At 39.1% G+C, this 20,639-nt stretch overlaps 1 protein-coding gene across 2 annotated transcripts in view; it reads right to left on the bottom strand.

Annotated features, from left to right (window-relative positions):
- The window catches only part of TMEM108 (transmembrane protein 108), a 171,257-nt gene that overhangs the window by 142,190 nt on the left and 8,428 nt on the right, over positions 1–20,639 (bottom strand). For both annotated transcript variants that reach the window (XM_042806453.1, XM_042806452.1), the window contains exon 2: positions 19,210–19,339. The gene's annotated coding sequence lies outside the window, so the exon portion shown is untranslated. The remainder of the gene's footprint in view (positions 1–19,209; positions 19,340–20,639) is intronic.

Genomic DNA, 20,639 nt, shown 5'->3' with positions numbered 1-20,639 from the left:
AACTTCTTTCATTTAACATTGTCTTTGGCTAACCATACTGGAAACGGCTATTTAACCATAAGCTCTTTCTTGTGAAAGAACAAGGCAAAGGCCCAGATTTTTCAAGTGATTTGTCTTCAGTTCATTACCAAAGCTGAGATCATTCTCAAATCTCACAAAACAGCCTCTATGGTCTTTAGTGTGAGCTGGATTATATTTTCTTGCTATGTAAGCGTTTGGATTTGACATTTCCCTCCCACAAAGTTCTGTGACACATGCTCTTGAGTGAGGGGAGCTATAAGAAGTGTTATAATTTCATTTTATAGTTTTAACCTACTAGTGATTTTTTTTAAAAAATACCTAAACAGATGAAATGCCTGAATCAATTTACTGTGAAAAATTGCTTCGGATGTGGAGTAGGAAAGGAGGGGGTGATGTCAGTTTGATAATACAGTTGCTATAAGAAAAATTTGATATGGGTAGTAAGGGTCATCAATAAAAACCATGGCTATCATAAAACACTGTTACAATATAAATGTGACAGCTATGCTGAGATAGGGCTGTTGGGTTTTTAACTGCACCATGAAATATGACATTTCCTAGTGTTTTACGTCAGTTAACAGTGGCAGGGCCATGTTCAATGTGTGTCTATTTGTTTGGTTGCAATAAAAACATTTGAGCTCTACTTCATTATTTAAATTATACCATTGAGTAGTTCAGAGCTGCAATAGGATTTAAGATGTGTGTCTGGGCTATGACTGTCATAATGGGATTTTCCACTTCTTGGCAAAATGTTGTGCGAAGACAGGGTTGAATTACAGTGAGTTTTCAGCTGTTTTTCAGCCAATAATCTTACTGGATGAATGGTAAATTAATAAATATATGCATAAAGCAATAAAATAAATATTACAGAAAGATGTGGGGGAAAAAGGAAAACCTTGTCTATTAAAAATTTAATGTATAACCCAGGCAGCAATAGCAGTTTGATAGGTTGTCAGGTAGATTTACAGTTCGTGCCCAAAAACTGGACAGAAATCATTATCTTGGTCTTCCTGACTCATAGCCATGCTGATCCACTGACACAGTTGCAATTTGGTATTTATTAGGAAACTTTTCAGGATTTTTAGCCTTGATGGAAATGGTATTGTGATGTTATTAGGAAGTCAAAGATGTGAAGCGCCTTCTTGCATGGGTTAAGGATGATGTCAGTTTTACCAGCTACTACTCAAATCAATTCAGCCATGTTCTTAGTGACAAAGCTCTGAAAAGAGACCAGAGCTATCCCTTCTTTGGGGTCATAAAGCAAAATTTGACATCAAAGCAAAAATTCAAATGGGATCCAGTGCCTCTCACAACAGTTTTCAGGACTTTTCCCATACTTCTATAAAGTATTAAAAAAAAAAAAAAAAAAAAAATCTCATCTTAACAACCACAAATTATATCTATTAAGTTCAAAGAAAGCAAAAAGTGAAACCTCCTATGCTTGGACAAAAGAAGAGACGCCCTCATTGTACAAGGAAAAAAAGGTACCATTATGGAAAGGAAAGTGTGTTCTAAGGAGATAAAAGAATAACCCAATATATGGACAATAGCTAAAAAAGAAATTTGGCAATGTTATTTCAAGAAGCATTTGTCCCACCAGATTGTTTTTAAAAGCAATCATTTCACCAGTAGCCTTTTTCCTAAATAGTACTTTTCTTTCCCCTGTCCCTTAATAACCCCAGAAAATCCCACCCCCCACCTCAACCCAATGTCTTCCCTGGGTCAGAGAAGCCTGTGCTGGGGCCCATCCAGAGCTATGAACCAGACAGACTGGCCAGCTGGCTTCTGTAAGACAGAGCCTAGCACAGGCAAGTTTTGCCTGAATTTCCCTCCCTGGGGGATATGAATTCATTCTTTCCCTCTAACCAGCCACAGAGGCTGTTCTATTTTTTTTTCCCCCAGGGAATTTTTGGGAGGAAAATTAAACACGGAATAAGATGAATAGTTTGTTGTGCTTAAGCATGGCAGACTAATGAGTGTAGACTGAAGATCACTAGCTTCAATTCAGCTGCATGGCTCATGTAAATTAATCCTTTAAATAGCCCTGAACACACAGCATATGTCTAATGCATCCCAACCAACCATCACATGGCCACTGAACATACAGCTCCAGCTGCTGCTCCTATGACATTGAACTTGTCAAGGGCATGCCAAACAGGCACTCCGGGGATTAGCTGGTGCTCCTGAAGACAGCAGTAACTGTTCATCAGAATGTGTGGATTTCAGGAAGTAGAGAGGAATCTGACAAATGGATCCAAACAATTCAGGTTATGTGAGTCCCCGAACAACGTGAGACACCAACAGGTCAATCTGCTTAGTAGAAGTACTTCCTGGTATCAGGGAAGCACTGCACATTCTAGAAAAAAAACCAACTGTTATCATCACTCTACTCTCTCCATTTGCTCTCCATCCCCACAGCATGGGAAACAAAGCCAAAATAAGCCCTTGGGACACAAGAGCGAATGGTCTCCTTGCTATGCTACAAATAACACCATGAGAAACAATATCCAGCAACACCAAGCTCTGTGCCACCTGCCTCGATACCCAGGCAGTAAATTGGTCCCCATGAAGCCTTGTGCCTGGGAATCATGAAGGTAATTTAAAGCTTTATTTGCTCACCTTTCCCCCAAACAGCTCTTGACTTGACCACATGGTTCCACTGCTTGGGCGCTGAATTAAGAGCCTGAACAAATTGTGTGCTCTCAGACTGGTGCTTGTCCACCAGAACAATGCACACGGTTCCCTCCTCTGCAGAGTATTAACACCTGCTTTAGCAGCAAACAAGCATTCTCAGCGAATGCTAAAAGCCACCAGGTTTATGTAATGCTGGACAAGATGCTTCCCTTTTCAATGTTTTACTCTAAGATATTAAGCCTAGATAACAGAAGAAAAAACAATGATTGCTATGGGATGTCATTAACTGGTTTTCAAAGTTTTTTATTAAAGAAGTTGCAAAGATCTCAGGGAAGCAATGTCTAGAATCCTAGACTTGAAGAGCATTTAATCTTTCTCACTAACAGGGGCTTACTACCATTTAGACTGTGTCTGCTCAAAGACAGGCAGCCAAGCATATGTGAAGGGGGTCTGCCTGACCACTGTGTATCTTACAGCATTATTTGTACAGCTTCAACTCAGTAGAATTATCTTAGCATGAGACTGGCATAACAGTGTCTAATCAGCTTATTATCCTAAATTCTCAATTGTTTCCTGGTAAGCTGCATTTATGTCTTAGCTGATTATCCACTTAAACTATCAAGTACCAATTATAAAATGCAGTAACATTAACGTCACAGATGCTTGGATTCAGAGAGAAGCAACCCCGGATCATTTTTGGGATAATAAATTGTACTACAGAGGCATCAGACCTCTGTATGAAATGCCTGTTTCCATGATTTAAAATAAATAAATAAATCATTCTGGTGTACAAATGACTCATTCCTAAGTAAGACTTTAATTAGTTCGAAATAAACCATGGTATAAGTTTGCTTACAGTGCTGCTGTGAGCAGACATTAGGATCACATTCATATAATGGCATTGGCAAGTGCAATTCCTTGTGCAGTCAACAGAAAAGTGCCTCTTTTAAGCGTTGTTTTATGGCTGGTCCTCATGGAATAAGGTCCCAAGAATCTTGTTTTCCTTGTGCAGAGAGGTCTGAAAAATTGAAGCAGTTCTGTGGAAGACGACTTGCAATCTATCCCTGTTCACTTTGCCAGCTGAGCTCATCGGGCTCAAACTGCAGACATTTAAAAGCAAAACTTGTTCAAAACATTCCCTCAATTCCTGAAGGTAGGGTAAAGTCAAGCAAAAACACCATAGTGGCACTGTCAAGATCTCATTGTGCATCCTCACTGCCTACATCTAACCTTATATTATCATTATAACTAACATCAGCTTTCCAGACTTTCCAGACCCTTCAGAGAAAGCCAACCTGTTGTACCCTGGGCACCAGAAATCAATCATCAATGCTATTAAATCATTTAGACAGTCACTGGCCTGGTTCTGACAACTTTCAGGCACCCTTTGAGAATTAGGAATGTGCAGAAACCACCCCAAGCAAGCAGTGTACATGTGGCTATCTTCTGGAAGGTAAATACAATTTAATTATATAGGGGTGAGCTGTATGTAGCTAGCTGTGCTCAGGGCTGAAGAATGATTCTGGGCATGCCAGCCACATTTAATTTATTAATACCGATGCAGCCACAGTGGCTAGGTAAGATACAACAGCTTCCAGCTGCAGCACTGTAGCTTCTCCCTTGCCTCATAGCCTGATGGCATAGAACAGGTTGTGGCTCCACCCTGAACATGCAAGAAGAAACATGAATTGAAGTACTTGAGATATCTGTATGTCTTTTGATCTGGAAACCTGGGTCTTTTAGCTCAGTATAGAGAAACCAAAGGTTTTCCCCCAGTAGCCAGCAGCTCACCATGGGCCACTCACCAGAGACAATGCTCTGTCTGGGAAGACTGGTGTTTAGTCCACTTTAAAGCTCTGACCAACTTTGACTTAGGGATCCCCAGATGCCTGCCTTCCCCTGCATATTGCTTTGACAATATTGCTTATCTTTCTTTGAGAAATACTGCTCCCTTGTATCTTCATGGCTTCTTAGCTCTCCCTTTATGCCATCTGTTACCTCTTACCCATCTCCCTGCTGACACATACCAATAGGTTTCTCTCTCAATTGTGCAGCAAAAATGCATTAAGGGAGCTATTTCCCTTCTTGCTGTCTACTCCACCTCAACACCACTGTCACAAGGACAGCTGAAATCGAGCAAAGAGGAGGAAAAAGAAACTAAAGGAAAAAAATATACAAAAGATACAAAGCAAGGGGAATGAATCCTATAGTGCTGTGGAAGAGCAGGTTGGTGTTATTTTTGACAGATCACTATAGCTTTAATAGTTTCCAGGACAGAGTCATTAAATGGTTTAAAAATTGAGTGATTTGCAAATGGAATTGATGAGCAGTAGGAGAAGCAAATGTTCAGAGAAGAGCTGCTATAATAAAGAGTTTCATCCTGAAGCTGACCAACCATCCATCTACCCAGTATTTTCTCTTCAAGGAAGACCATGCCTGAAAAAACACTTTTATTTCCCCTTAGGACATAATCCTTGGCTATTGAAAACCTTTCATTTTAAAATGCCAGTGGCTTAACATGGAGTAAACAGCTAGGGCTCTAGAAGAGAGAAAGAATGAATTTTGGCTCTAATGACAGGGAAAGAATACAAAAGGATTTTAAAAACCTCAACAAATAACCCTTCCTCTCCACATTTCCCTCCCTTCCCTCCAGAACTCTACTTATGCACTGAACTGAGTATCACCTCACGTTTGCTGCCAAGCCAAAGGAACATACAGTAAGTGTCTAAAAAGACTCAAGGAATTACTTAACAGATCCCAGCAGCTTTCTTCCAGTCCCTTCTGTGGTGGCAGCAATACTGTGCTCTGTAACTGCACTAGGCTGAGGTGCATGTCTATATACATATAACTCTTTCCACTCAAAGCTCCAAAACCATTTTACAAATAATCTGAAGAGCCTTTTATTAAATCAGGTAACATAACTTTCTTACGGATGGGCACACTGAAGAGCGAAGGTACTCTGTGTCACAGAGCAAATCAGTTAAACCAAGCAAATCAGTCAGTCAGCTGTGAAGTTGAGAACTCTGACCCACCTCCTCCCCTTGCTCAATTTGCCAAGCCACATCCACGTCCCTCAGTCCTATTTATTTTGCCCTCCCCTCTCCCTTCCATTCTTCTTATTCCACAAGCGAAGTGCTTTTGTCATCACAACTACTTAATGATAAGAACAAATGGAAGTGAGCATTGAGCATCTCTTTTCAGAACCAAGCAGAAACCATTTGGGTTTTTTTTGGTTTGTTCTTTTTGTTTGTTTGTTGGTTTGGTTTGTTTTTTCTCTTTCTCTTTTTAAATCCTACAGACATAATTACCTGGCCAGAACTGAGAAGGATGGGCAAAGCAGCTTCAGTTCCACAGGGACAGGCATAACTAAATACAGTGGATGGATCCACTAATCAAACAGAATAAATGCTGGATTGTACATACTTCAGTAATCACTTATGCTAGCTGGGTTAAGTGACAGTAGAAACTACAGAAGGTCAAGTTTTATACTTCTTCAATATGTTTTGGTCTGTTAAATAAGAGAAGAGAGTACAAAAAAATTCTACTTGGAGAAGAAGCTCATTTGAAGCACTTTCACATGGGAAATTATTTCTGGAAGAGATTAGGTGTAATTTGGGGAAAAGTAAAGGAAACATTATAGAAGTAATCTTTTAAATACAATTAAAGGTTTAGTTGAGGACATAAGTTTCATGGACTGTGGAAAAGAAGAGAAGAGGAATGGGGAGTTTTACCTTGATTAAGAAGACTTTATATGACTAGGCTGGACTGTCAATTTTTTCATGTGGACTAAGAGCTATAAAATGGAAGAGGACTCCTGCTAGAGATCATTCTTGCTCTTCAGACTACAAGGAGTTTAGCAATTATGGTTACAGAACACACTGTCGCTTCCCTAACGAGGGACTGAATCCACAGCTTTTCCTGACTGACAACCTACTCACCACTGAATTTTCCCAGTAGGTGGGAATGCAAAGCCCTACGTTTACTGCTGAGCCCTAAAAGCAATCACCTAATAAACCACCTGAAATGACTCTGTATGGCTATAGAGGGGATAAGCAGTGAGAGCCTGAATTAGGAAGTCTTCCAGCAAAGTGCATCTTTTCCATTTGTAAGCTCTGTTAGTTTAAATAACGTGTAGCATATGCTTAGCCACTTGGCTGGCTGTGCTCTCCGGCAGCAAGAGACAGTCGCACGGTTACATGGCTAACATTCAAGAAACAATGCCTCTACCTCTTCAGACCCTTATAAGTCAAGGGGTCATATGCTTTGTCTTCCAATTTCACCATCTAGACATAAAGGTTCATAAACTGCTCCATTATTACATGAAATACATAGATTCATCTTGATCAACTCCGCAAATGTCATTCCTCATTGATGAACTGCTTACTGCAACAAGGAATGAGCCTCCTATTGAAACTCATGTAAGAATGTGAACTTTACCTAGAGAGAAAGAGGAAATTATGGGCAATCTGTCTTTCAAGTCACCGAAAAGTATATTGGGCAAAGCAATGGAAAATATGACATCAGGAACAATTCTGCTTTAGCATGGCAATGAATCAAGTTATCTATAATCTTTTTCATCATTTGCTGTTGAATTATGTGAATTGAAAGACATCATGTAATTATTAATTAAAAAAAAAAAAAAAAAAAGACCAGAAACTACTGGTATTTCATTTAATAGATCAGAACAGATAAATTATGTTGAAAACAGATTCGTATACTTCTGTTCACACCAAATACCAAATCAGCTGAAAGTGACCTACTGCAGTAACTGCAGGAGAATATCTGTGAGGACATTGGCTTAACTACGTAGATGTGAAATTACATGGTCCTGAATCAAGAATAAGTGCCAGAAAGTTGTCTAGATTTTAAGGTAATAAATTATCTTATTAGACTCTTCCGGTACTCTTCAGTCAGCTATTACATTTTGAATTATATTTTCACTGAATAAAGAGGAATGAAAATATTAATAGTTGAATTCTTCCTTCCTATGAAGACAAAGAAGTAGATAGTAAAGCTGTGAAGTGGACTATCTAGAATTTCCCATTCATGCCTGATGCTCCTGGAGTGTTCATTGATTTTTCTGATCTAAAGTAGACTATAACATATCAGCCTTTTAAATACACAAAAGTGATGCTGGCATAAAGGGATAGTGTTCTTCAGAAGACTATAAAAATATGGCAACATAACAACACTCTGGTACTGAAAAATGACAGAAGAAACTGTGAGTCTGGGCAAAATATAATTTTCAAATATACTAAACAATGCTGTGTAGTACAGAAAGTAACTAAAAAATAATAAAAGATATGAAAGAATTACAACTAAAGACACTGGACAAAACCACTGTAATTAAAACTATGATCATTAGTAGCACAGGGCCAAAATCTCTCACATTGACTCATGAATAAATAAGACCGGAAGTATCTGATCTATGTTTATTCAAATAGTTCCGAAACAGAAATAAAAAACTATCTTACCTCAATGAATGACACCTCCTGGAGAAGACCATTTTAAAACAACTTTATCGACACTTTACGGTACCATTGTTTTGGAGTTGTGAAAGCAGTATCATGTCCAACAAAGGACCGCTTACTTCAGTGATCCCTAGGGTCACTGCAGGATCACATAGTTTCTAATTAACCTTGTTTTCTTGCTATCAAATCTTTGTCATGCTTCTGTGATCAGTCCTGTCCAAATCATTGAAAACAACTGCACAAATACACTAAACACAATTTCAACCATTAAGTCTATAGAAAGATCACTGTTAATTTCAGTAAGTGACCTCCCATGCTTTTGCAAAAAAAATTTGTGATGTAGTCTGTTTTCTACCTTCAAGATACAGGCATAAATTACTGAAGATTGCCTTGTACTAAGTAGGGATCAGATTATCCTTCCAGCAGAAAATGCTGCTTAAATGGAGAAGATGCCCCTAGCAATTCCCTTTAGGTGATACCTCCACATCAATAAAGAATTAAAAAAAAAAAAAAATAATCACATATCAAAAGAGGGAAGCAGACAGTGGAAATAAATTCAGCCATGGGACACATCCCAGAAACCAGTGGACATCTGTGCAAAGATCCTGTGTCTCTGTAACACAGAGTTGCCCCTACCCACACAGCAGTATGGTATCAGCTAATTTTTCTGTTACTGAACAGTATTTGTGGTCAGTATGTTATGTTGGATGATGGAGATGCTGCAGCAAAGCAGTGAGCAGATGGCTATTTAATAACAGGAGCTGGGCAAGCCCTCTCAAAATAAGAAACTTTGTTAGCTACTGTTCTCATCACATTGTGTATGCCATGAGGGAGTTCTGAACAGAACCCAGCTCCACAGCTAGTTACTGTATTTAGAAAGGGTCTGCAGTGCCAGAACACAAAGTGGTGGATTACTTCTGAACTTACCTAGTTATGTGACTACCCAGCTGTCAGCTACAGTCGGTAAGCTCCAGTGCTAAGAACTCCGCTCCAACAGTCCTTTAGTGATCACGTTTTGTGAGTTTTGCGGCATTTATAACACAGTAGCAAAAAAACTGTATTAGACCTGACATGATAGTCCCACTGATTCTAGAGTGGAGTTGTGCAGGCTCCCTGAAGAATGAGAATCTTAGCTTTTAACATCTATACAAAAAATACAGCGTGATGAAACAGGGATAGTAGGGAAACGAACAATGGTTGATTTTCAACAACCTAACTTGCCTTGCACATCGATAAGGGCATTCTATTAAAAAAGGTGCCTGATCGTTGTCAATTTTTGTGCACTAATGACTACACAACAAGCAGCAGTTCAGTATGATTCCTAGTATATCTAACTTAAAAAGAAGGACAGTGTCAACCGTCTATGGAAAAGATTTATGATTGCAATTACCTTTCACTTAAAAGTTGATTTAAGGCTAGACTGTTTCTCTGCAACAAAGATAGAAATAAGGTGGGTTAAAGCAGATACACAAAGGGAGGTCCTAAGGGAAGAAACACTGTCCAGTGTTGAAATCACTCTCTTAGGAGCTGAGACTCCCGATTTCTATTTTTGGCACTCCTGTTGCCATAGCGTTAAGACCTTGGGAGGAGGAGATACAATATGTGATGGGGCTAGCTTCTATTATTTTATCCAACACCACACTTCCAGTCATAAATAGATGCACTAATTACAATAAACTACTCACTGAGCACTGCCTAGCATAAGTCAGACACTGCCTCAGAAGGGTATTGTGACGTTTAATTAATGCACACAAAATACTTGGAAAGCCTGAGACTAGTTCACTGCATCACTTCAAGACACTAAGCCACAGCTGCAGAGAACTATTACTGGTAGTTTGAAGAAAAATAGCGAATGATCCCCTCATTGCAACAGATCTGAACACTTGCCATAACCCACCAATGCATTTTATATCAGGTAGGGAAAATGAAGGCAATTCAGTACAACGTGAGGTTAAACTGGAGGTAAAAATAATTGAAAAAATATCTGTGGAAAGCTTTTCACAGCTACCCTTCCTGCAATGTTTCAGTGAGTTATCCTCTCCTCACATAAAAACTTCTTAATTACAGTCTTCGAATATCCCCTGTGGATAGTTATCCATGTCAGATTTCAGGATATTAGACTAAACAAAGAGCTTATGTTTCTTGTGCAGAGTGTGAAAATTATCTTCCCACCCCCTCAATGCCTTCTCCAACTCTCTTGCCACAGAACCAAACTGCAACGACTGCCCTATCAGAGTGAGTGCTAGATTGGTTTTGTACTATTAGTTGCCAATATCTAAAAATCACCTTTTCTTTTAAGGTAAAGTCACCGCTGGCAGCCTTGTATCCAAATCTAATTCTTAGGGACCCCTGCTGGTAAAATGTACCCTATGGTTCTTGAAAACTAAACACACATTTTGGGAAGTAGCATATTATTTATTTATAATCTTAGATATAAACCCCTACCCCTTTGATATTCTGACGCTTTACACTTTCACATATAACAATTTACATCTACAAATCTTAAAGCATTTCCCAAACATGTCTGTGACACACCACACCTTCTATGGGAAATACACTATTATACACAAACTGTCAGATTTTACAATGTCTTGCCATATTTGATATTGATGTGGATAGGACCTTACGGTAGCCTTTGGATCAGTCAAGGCTAGCTGTCTAGTCCTTCTGATGATGACTGTGAGCAACAATCTCTGTTTGGTTTTGGGTGTTTTAAAGATCCTGCAAGATTTTAAAATTCGTTCATTTATTAGCCTGTTACACAGAAAACTTGACAGAAGCTGCAGAACCCTTCTCCTCACCTTATTCCTTTTACTATGAAGAATTACAAGATCTTGAAAAAATGGATCTTTGATACAAACACAAATTTTGGGGAACTATATTTGCTTAAAAACACATTTTTCCACATTCCTCTCTGCTCTACTGAAACAGACACATACCTTAGATGAGACTGTGCCTCTGGTATCTGAAGTGGTTAGAAATTTTTTGCAGTTCTTTGGGTAAAGATCTGCAGAAGAACAGGCAGAGCAGCTTCCTGTATACCCAGATACTTCTACTGATCAGTGCAGACAAGTCTTCATACTTGACAGCCAACACTCTAGGGAAATTTTTAAGGAATGTGTCCCTAACAGGTTTCATCACATCACTTTTCTATGACTTTTGTACTTGTGCAGGGGAAAAAAAAAAAAAAATCACACTTCTTTCCCAGGAGCTGCTTATGTGAAGAAAGAAAGAAGGGCTATTTCACCAGTACTCCTCTGCTCTGATCTGCCATGTGTATAGCACATGCCTCAGGTCATATTATTTTGGTCTTTTGTTCCTGAGGTTATTTTAAAATAAGTGGTGCCACTTACATCAGAGAGAAATCAGACATTAGGATTTCTCAACCTATTGCTGGATGGGCTATTGAAAATTACCACCTCCATTTCTTGCCAAAATTTCTTTCACAAGTTCCAAATTTCCTTCACTCCTTCATGCCTGGAAGTCAGGTGTCCTGCAACTTGAATCGTGAGAGCAGCAACATTAAGTTAGAAAAGATGCTGGATGAAACAAGACTGGAAACTCTTAAGAGATACCCAACAAAAAGTCACTGGAAAGTTATGCATGAGTGTGTGAAGAGCACAAAGCACTGTTTTCATATACATACATATAATTGAAGCTGTAAGAGACGGGCATGGTGTTACACATGCCTGTCTAGTTTAGCCCAAGAGAATAGGAATGCTAGCATAATTTCCTTGTAGATGAAGAGATACCATGTGAATCTATTTGATCTGAAATTAGATAAGACAATAAAATCCTAACTACCAACATGAAAATGTGTTTGATTTTTTTTGTGACTGAGAAGCAGAGTATTTCTACTTCTCTACAGAGCAAAAGTTCAAGGGATGAGACAGTCCCAGGAGAGAAACACAAAGATCCCGCTTAGTGTAAATCTGGATAAAAACAGATTGATCACTCGTAAGCAGACAGCTAAAATTAACCTGGAAAGGCACAGTAAGATGAAAGAAGAATTTCAACAGCCTAAGGGGAAGTGTGGAAGATGCCAGATTCTCCAAAAGGAGAAAATTAAGGCAAGACATATACATATGGAGCTTGAAAGATGAAGAAAGATGTAAGCTACTTCTGATGAACAGAAAACTGAAGAATATGGTATCATTAAATTGCCAAAGAAAGTCCAAAATAAGAGTAGTGTGGTTGTTCCTGCCCATGGGTACATGACAGCCTCCATTCTGAAAGCTATTAGGTTGAGTGACAGGATCAGGAAATAAAGTAAACAATGTGTGCCTAAGACAACAGCATGTTAAGAAAGATTCTACACAAGGGCAGGAAGATTACATCTGAAAAGGTGAAGCAACAATTGCAAACTAATAAACCTATTGTGATAGGTAAAACATCCTTCAATTTAAAGAAAAGCTCTGAGAATAAGATTTTACATGCACCACTTTTGGTGAACAGTTGCCTCTACCATAAGATAAGACAAGAGCAGCTAACAGACCAAATCAGAAAGAAGACTAGTACAAGGTGACTCTCAAAAGTCAGTCTGAGCTTTGAAAGTCTCTCCTGGAGAATGATGTGAAAAAGAATAAAGGACTCAGCATAAAAGGCAGAGTAGCTAAACATCTGAAGTTTATAGACAATATACCCTGCATCCAAAATCTGACTAAGCTGAGAAAGAAAAGTCAGAAGTGGATACAGCTAAATGAGCCAAAAAGTACAATTCTTCAGAGAATTCAGAAAAAGGACTGGGACAAAGACTATAACTTTCAAAAAAGCACCAGACAATCTCTTATTTGAATAACTATAAAAGAAAGCAAGAATTATGACACTGATGTAATCAAAAGACAACCCCAACAGAGGATTTGGGATATTAAATACTTATTTGGTACTTCACTAGGATGCCTAGACAAAGCTGCCTGCTGATTATGTTGTTCAAAGTAGACCAAAGTCATATAATAACAGTACTCTGCATTTTTAACAGTCTGGGTCTTCAGAAACTGCACATGCATTATCCTCCTTGCTTGTTCCCGAAGTCAAACAAAGCTACTGCTACTATGCCATTTAATCAAACAAAAGATTTAAAGTGGATAAATTAGGTAATTTGGCTAAAGCCAGGCAAAAAACCCCAATCAGATCTTGTGGGTAAGACCATGCTCAGACCACCTTTATCTCACTTTCTAGCAAAAGAAATCACTGTTCCTTCCTCTGACACAGTTTATCACATGTATCATTTTCCCATGCCTTTTAATACACATTTAGAAAGATGACAACAATTTAAATTTGGATCCCGTGATGAAATGCATGAAAACATGCTTTTACAGAAAATTCAGAAGTCAAAGTCTTTCCCCACTTTTTAATACCTTCAATTCATCGCTGAGCTAGCTCTTTGCAGCTATAAACAACTCCAACTATGTGCAAAAGAGGATGCTGGATTTCACTTGTGAAACTTCACATGATGTGCTTTTGCCTTCCTAATCGTGAGCGTTTCTTTGAATTCTTAGCACTGCTGTTGGCATGCCAAATGCCAGAAGACACTCGTTTAAAAAAAAAGAGTATTACTTTGAATTTGCTTTTACAAAGGCTTGTTTTTAAGCAGTATACACCTAACCAAAGTAAGCAATCAGCACATGCATGTAAGGAGGAATAAAAAAAATATGAACACAGAAACAAAATGAAAAGGTTATATCACAAATAGAGCTTTAAAGATGCACTTTCAGTAATCTAACATGTAATTAACAGCACAGATACAGAAATAAAGACACAAATCACACTGTATATAGTTGTAATGCTTTCTGTACTGACTTAACTTCCCATATGAGGATCTATATTTCGTCTTTAGCACACCAAGGTGATGCTGTCTCAGCTGCAACCTCACCTTTGCAGACAGATTAGAGTTTAAAAGTTCAGTTCGGCCTCTTTCTTCTAAGAGGCTGAACTCCAAAACTGAGTCTCTCCTGAATTTCTATGGTCTTCTGTACTCCATTTGCTATTTTCAGTTCTATTCCTGAACAGCACATAGTTGAAACAAAGTGTGACCTTTTTACTCACTTTAAATCTGATCTAGCAACACATAGCTGGAATTCAACAGACTAATCCTTAATCTAACTGAGGATATGAGTGGCACAGCCTACTCATTCTGCTGAAAGAGCAACCCACTGGTGTAGGAGTATTGAGCAAATAGCCAGGTCTGGTGCTTGGTTTTAGAAGTGGAATTCAGCTCTCTGCTTTGCATGATCCTGGGCAAATCTCAGTGGCCATTGGTATGGGGGGGCAAGATAAGGGAATCTTCCCACCTCACACAGCTCATACAAGGTTGTCCTCAAAACTGTCACTCATTATGGATTGTGAAGAACCTGAGGCTAAATGAATAAACACCTAAAAGTGTCACAGCTTTTGTTTCCGTGCTTGGCAAGAAACCAGAGGAAGCACTATGCAACCTGCCTAGCCAGGTACCCATTTCTTTTTGCTAGTACTTACAGACCATCTTAGATTAGTCTCATAGCGAGTTTACCTTTATATCAGATTTCCTGGTCTGATTTTACACAGTATACCAGTTTCCTTTTATACCAGCTATCAAACAAGAGGTTATACTGCCAAAACTTCCTTCACTTACTGGTGAATTCAACACCACGCTTGATTGAATTTAACTGCACCCATAAGACTTTTTTCATCTACATCGTACACAATAGTCTCCTACCACACCAAAAGAAGTGTTACTGCTTATTATTAGGAATAGTAATCAAACTTGTCAGGGCCAGAGATCATCAAGTGGAGTGAATTATGCATATTCAATGGCATCTGCATGAACAAAATGTTATCAAAACAACTGTATTTTTGATCTAGTCATCAGGAAATAATTGCAGCATCTAACATGAAACTTGAATAGATGACTAAGTAGCAACAAGTGTATTCTTTACTGAAGAAAAGACACTCCTTGCAGAAACAAATTAAAACAAAGTTGTAACAATTCCCACTCGGTGACCCACATCTAAACTAGAAAAATGCATTCTTTTTGATTGTGAAAACACTGATCTTGCTTCATACCATTTTTCTTTTGATGGGTTTTAATACAATATGCTGTGACTAGTGTCCAGTGTTAGTAGGAATAAATGGACGCAAGCACAGCCACACCTTACTGTTAGTTGTTTTGTTGTTACTTCTGTATCTTAATGTCTGCTTTGGGAGGGCTGACTTCTGAAGCTAACTCCTTCAGGATTTAGCTCATGAAGAAACAATGACTTCCAGCATGCTGTTGAGTAGTGACAGGGGAAAAGCCTTGGAGTGCTAGCTGCCATCTCAGCTCTTTACTTCAGGCAGCACTGAAACACGGCAAAGCAGAACTTATCACTGGGGACAAGGGATCAAAATGGCTGAAATTAGAAAAGACAGTTTGACTGCTTTCAGTTCAAGTGGAAGTATTATGAAAAAGTGTCTCAAATTATGTCACACAGGGCAAGTGTCACCGCAGTTAGTAAGAACTTCCTGTGCCAGCAAATGTCAGGACAAATTACACTGCACACAGGCGAGCTGTATGTCACCCTTGCTTTCAAAAGGGAAAGGCTTCCCCCCACTGCCAAGGAGCTGCTCCCATTTCTGAGTTGATTTAAATCAAACTGCTCTTATTCAAATGAAAACAGAAGGAGGGAGGACTATAGGGACATTATGGGCAATTCTTCAGATCCCTCTCTGCTTGCAGGGATGAAATGCTTTGATTCTCCACCACCTTAATACACAATCACCTCAGGGTTATGGAGTTGCATATGTAAATGTCTGCCTGCAGGTTCTTGAAGCCACTGCTTACCATGCTGATGAAAGATGTCTCACTGTCCCCTGTGCTCCTGGGTCTGTACCCATCTAATCTTTCTTGCCTCTTTGATCATATACTCTTTGCAGAAAGGTGCATTTAAAATCTGTGCTGAGCTCAGCATGGTACGTGGTAGAACAGAGGCCCCTGAGCACTACTAGTAAAAGTAAATAATATGAACATCAAATTCAATGCACCAGAAAGGAGAAAGTTGGGACTAAGTCATGAGCAAAACCAATTTATTTTATTTAACTATAAGGAAGTTTTTCACTGAACTGTGAACTCCTAGCAAAATGAACTGGTTTTGATTCAGTTTCCTGAAGTTTGAAAACAAATGTTTCAATTATAAGTTACTTGTGCTTCAATACAGAGAACAAACACATCTTCATGTTCAGCAGAGAAAAAAAAAAAAACAAGAGCTACAAAACATCCTGATGAGTTGAAGGAAATTTTTATTCAGTTTTGAACTTTTATAATACATGACTTCCTAGAAGTTTTCAGGTGCTGCTTCTTCAGGCCTTCATTTAAAACTTAGATGTAAAAAAAAAACAAACCTGAAACTTGCATAGCTTCTGTTAATGTCAGAATACCTGTGTTGGGTATAAACCAGAAGGTAGTCTGTTCCTTCACTTCCTATATTGATTGATGTTCCTATTTTGTTCATTTTTCAGCCAAAAAAAGGATAAACACACATAGAAGGCTAGCAAGAATAATGCCCACAAATAAATGGCAATATAAAAGTTCAGGGATTCAAGGTCTAGCTTTGATTTAAGCTACTGTTACCTCCAGTTATTTTTCTATCCTACAGTTGCAGGCTATCATCACTACAGTACACCATCTCAGATGCATCTTCCACAGCACTGAAAGAGCAAGGAAGTTGTAAGTGAAGACCAAGACCGTATACAGAAGCAACTGGGTTGCAAGCTCACATTTCCACATGACAACTCTACAGGGATGACAGCCCAATTTGGCAAATGAAAACTAAAAAAGCAATCCCAGAGCTCTAACAACATTTTCTTCTGTGAATAAGTGCCTATAAATCCTGTTAACTATGACACTACAGACGCTCTGAACCTGTACATTCTTCTTAGTTGCTAGTATCAGTTCTTTTCAAAACTGACTCAATTTCTGTGCAACTGTCTGTCACTGACCCCTGTTCTGAATGGCTGGACCTGAGCTATGTCTGTGTAAGCAGAATTTGCCTCCACGTATTCATTCTCTATCCCCAGAACGGCTGCTGCAAGAATGCAAATCCTATTTGGAAGGATTACTTGCCATGCAACAGCGAGGCCCTGTCCAAGGCCGGGCTCCCGGCCATGCCAAGAAGCACAAACTCAGAAGCTCTGACTCACAGAAGAACATGACTAAAAAAGCAAGGTGGCAACATGAAATGGTATGCTCATTTCACATATGCAGAACCAAAGCTTTCATTCCCCTCTCCCCACCCCGTTATATTAAGAGTTTGCAGTAAAGCTGGGGATTTCATAAAATGCAAGTGTAAAGATGTCCAAACAAGAAAGCGCAGACCAGGGTAGCACTTATACTTGTGGAAGCTGGCAATAACTGGTGGCAATGCAGATTCCACTGGACCACTTATGTGCAGACACCAGGGGTCACACAAGCATCTGGGAAGGGAAATAAAATTCTTTAGAGAAGTGTCTGCTATCTAGACCAGATCTTACAGGTTTTTATGGTCTGTGTACATTCCTCCATAACAACAGTTACAGAAAATTACTGGAATGTCCCAAGTACTTAAGAGTTTGAATATGTTTTTCCTTGTAAGTTGTATTTGCTATTGCTTATCTTAGCATTTTCTAAATACTTTACACATTTCATTCCTGTTATTTCCACATACGAGTGAGCACCTCCTGTTTCTAGAGAGTGCAGTGCCACAGTCTGTCACATTCCCAACCTTAGAAAGGGGTGTCTCTTCAATTTAGTTCTTCCACAAAAGAAGAATGAGAGGCAGGTATTCCATGCTTGTGAAAATGGCGGACTGCTAACACTGGACACTGGTGGCCAGCATTTCTGTACAGAATAGAAGCAACGGCATTGCATTGTCCCAGTACAGATGGTTCCCTCATCATTTAACACTGGCTAGTGAAAATGGAGAAATGGAGCATCACACTGGCTTCAGCTGAAAGTCCTCTATGGGTTAAAGCAGACACCAGCTAAGACCAGTTGTAACTTTTTGCAACTGCACAGCTGCCTGATTCGAGCTCCTGAGTAAGACAGAGATGGTGGTGTGGTTCTGCATTTGCTCTATAGCAGTCTTGCATTGATCAGAATTGTTAGACCACGAAGAAGTCCCACATACTCACCCCCAACCATGCAGAACTACATCATCCTGGAAATGAGAAATTTTACTTTAAAATTAATTTGCTTCGGGTTTTTCTCAAGTGGCACAGCTTCTTGGCTCAATTTTCCGAACAGAGGTGGGGCTGACTTGGAGCTGGGGGAGCTTTGAGAAGCTTCTCACAGGGGGCCGCCCCTATAGCCCCCTCCCCTGCCACCAAAAAAACCCTACCACTCACTCAACCCAGGACACAGTTCCAAATAAGTTTTTAAAAATCTGTGGTTTGTACCTTCCCTGAAAACAACTAAGTAAAGAAAGCACTCAGAATAAGTGACAACATACCCAGGCATCAGGCAAAAGATGCCAAGAAAATGTACCAAGCTCTCCGCCACCCTCACCCTAGAGCAATATATAATAAATTTTTATTGGAATAGTGAAAAAAAAAAATGCAGCAGCTGTTTTAAACAAGCCATATAACAATCTTGAAAGAACACTAGGAGTGTACAAAAAAATGGCATACCTTGCATCTCCAGAAAGAGTAATTTTCTGGCATCCAGTTTAGAGACATTTTCCTCTGATTAAGCTCCTGCACTAAGTAGTACAGGTTCCAGCTCTACTTCAATCTACAGCAATTAATAAGCACATAGAAAAAGATGCTGTAGATGAGTGGGAATGTTTCCTATTAGTACATGCTAAAAATAGACAACCTGTAGAGCTACCTGAACAGATACTTTATGTAATGAAACTTTGAATTTTACAGGTCCTGTGGATGCACGTTTGTCATTGACTTCTGAAAGCTGAGGCCTTTTTGGGTCTGAACATAATCCAGTTATACATTAATTGTAAGCCCCAGTTATTAGCAGTGAGTCACTAGACTGAACAAGGTTTGGAGAACACCTCCATTGCCATCTTGGGCAGTACCACAAAAGAAAGCTGTGCTGCACTGAAGAGAAATGAACCAGCAGAAAAATCCTTTTGTGTCTTACCTTGTAATGGGAAGAACAGATGCCTTCAAACATATCTATATCCATACAGTCCATTGGTTTGGATCCTCCTGCTAATAGCAACTCTTCCAGCTTCTTGTTTTCTTATTTTTAATCTACCAGCTGGTGCAACCTGTAAATTTACAGAAGTGGGTGTGTTATTCCAAGATGTTTATTCATCTCATTCTACATGGCATTCAACTTAAATACATATGGCTCTGTGCCACGTGGCTGCTATTGCTCTCCAGAGCTTTCAGTGTAATGAATTAACCACCACAATGTGTCTGTAGGTTATTGATTTTTGGGAATATAAGTAGAGGACTCTTCAGGATTTCTTTGCAGACTTTCCAGAACATCATATTCCATATGTGTATATCTTGTATATTTGAGAACATGTTCCTACCTAATGTAATTCAAACACTTTACTGTATATAAAAAAAAAAAAAATAAAAATAGTGTAACTTGCATCTCTGAATTGTCAATTTCTTTGTCAATTTATCTGTTAAGTGTCAGTAATTATGGAAGAGGATTAAGCTGCATTTAAATGCTAATTCAGAAATAGGAATGCTACTAATATGAGAAACTGGAGGTTGATAGAGTGGCCAAGATTTACATTCAGCAATTAAGGCAACAAAACAAACAAACATCTTCCAAAAAAGTGACTTTGAACACTGTTCAAAGCTTGTCAGGAGCAGAGAAAATTAGTGAGACAGGAGGAAAATTGAGGCAGACGGATTTTTTTGATAGAACTACTCAGGGAATCTCAGCAAGATTCCTCAAATGTATCTATAGCTGCAGTGCCTTCCAGGTATATAAATTTGGTCATCCAAACCAAAAGGATATCTGAAAACCAACAAGCAAGAGGTTCTCTGGTTAGGCACTGCGATTTTCATCGGCGAAAGCCATGTGGGGCTCATTTAACATGCTTGACTCTGCACTGCAGACTGTACAGCTTGTAGAGCATTACCTGTGTACCTGACAGATATCTCTCCCCACCCCCAATATCTGGACCCCCTGTATGCAGGATCCACAAGCAAAACACATTTTCGTGGTGGATTTTACAAAATATATTTCAGTTTGATGAAAATTCAATTAAACAGCAGAGTGCAATTATCTGTTTAGTGGCAGGCAGGCAGTCCATGTTAGTTCAGAGCTGCTTTGCTGAGCTCTGTTCAACTTCTCAAAGCATTTGACTGTTTCATTATGAGATTTTACCAGACGTCCCTGGCTCTAACACCATGGCACAAAAAATGGGATGCACAACACCTGCTGCTTAAAAGCTGCCCCTGCTCTCTAGAGAAACTGTTTACAAGTATTTCAAAAGTTTGTAGTATATACATCTTAGATAAGCTGCTCTCTCCCTTGCTTTTTTTACCATAGAAAATTGAAAAAAATTAACTCACTTCAGTCAGAATGCCAAAAAATCATCAGTT

The sequence above is a fragment of the Tyto alba genome, unplaced genomic scaffold, assembly GCF_018691265.1.
Source record: "Tyto alba isolate M040663 unplaced genomic scaffold, T.alba_DEE_v4.0 Super-Scaffold_46, whole genome shotgun sequence".
NCBI classification, from domain to species: Eukaryota; Metazoa; Chordata; class Aves; order Strigiformes; family Tytonidae; genus Tyto; species Tyto alba.
The sequence above is the reverse complement of the archived record's forward strand: the minus strand, read 5'-3'. Positions and strand labels throughout refer to the sequence as shown.